Here is a 748-nt window from a genome sequence, read left to right as displayed (position 1 = left end):
AACAAAAAATAAAAAAAAAAATAAAAAAAAAAAGAAAGAAACGTCAAAAGTTCCACCACATAAGTGACACATCTCTGCCGTTTTACGTTTTTGTTACTGTTGTTGTTTGAGACAGGGTTTCTCTGTGTAGCCCTGCTGTCCTGGAACTTGCTTTTTAGACCAGGTTGGCCTTGAACTCACAGAAATCTGCCTGCTTCTGCCTCCTGAGTCATGGGGTTAAAGGTGTGAGCCACCACTGCCCAGCTGCAGTTTGACATTTGTGGTACCAACAGAGAGCTTGGAGAGATGGCTCAGTACGTAAAGTGCTTGCCACCCAACATGGGGACCTGAGTGTGAATCCCCTGCACTGTAAAAAAGCCAAGCTTGTGGATCTGTCACCTTAATGCTGGCTGGAGCAGAGTTAGGTAGGCAGATCACCAGAGACTGATGGCCAGCCAATCTAGACACATTAGTGTGTTTCAGGTTCATGAGAGACCCTGTGTAATGGAAAAATAAAATGCTGCAGGTTCCCTGAGGGGCTGCAGTAGGCAGCGGGCCACGAGACCATGCCACAGGTCTCTGAAGTGGCACACTGCAGGTGGCGGCAGGCAGCTGGCAGCAGGTCCAGAGAGTAGCCAGTCCCAGGCAGGGACGGTGCAGTTCCCCGAGTGGCTGCAGCGGCCATGAGTCCCAGGCAGGAAGCAGCTTGGTGGGTGAGAGACCTCGATGGGACAGGAGTTCCACAAGGAAAGACAGACAGGTCTGGCCA

This window comes from Microtus ochrogaster, linkage group LG3, assembly GCF_000317375.1.
Source record: "Microtus ochrogaster isolate Prairie Vole_2 linkage group LG3, MicOch1.0, whole genome shotgun sequence".
In the NCBI taxonomy this organism is placed as follows: domain Eukaryota; kingdom Metazoa; phylum Chordata; class Mammalia; order Rodentia; family Cricetidae; genus Microtus; species Microtus ochrogaster.
This window is presented reverse-complemented; position numbering follows the sequence as displayed.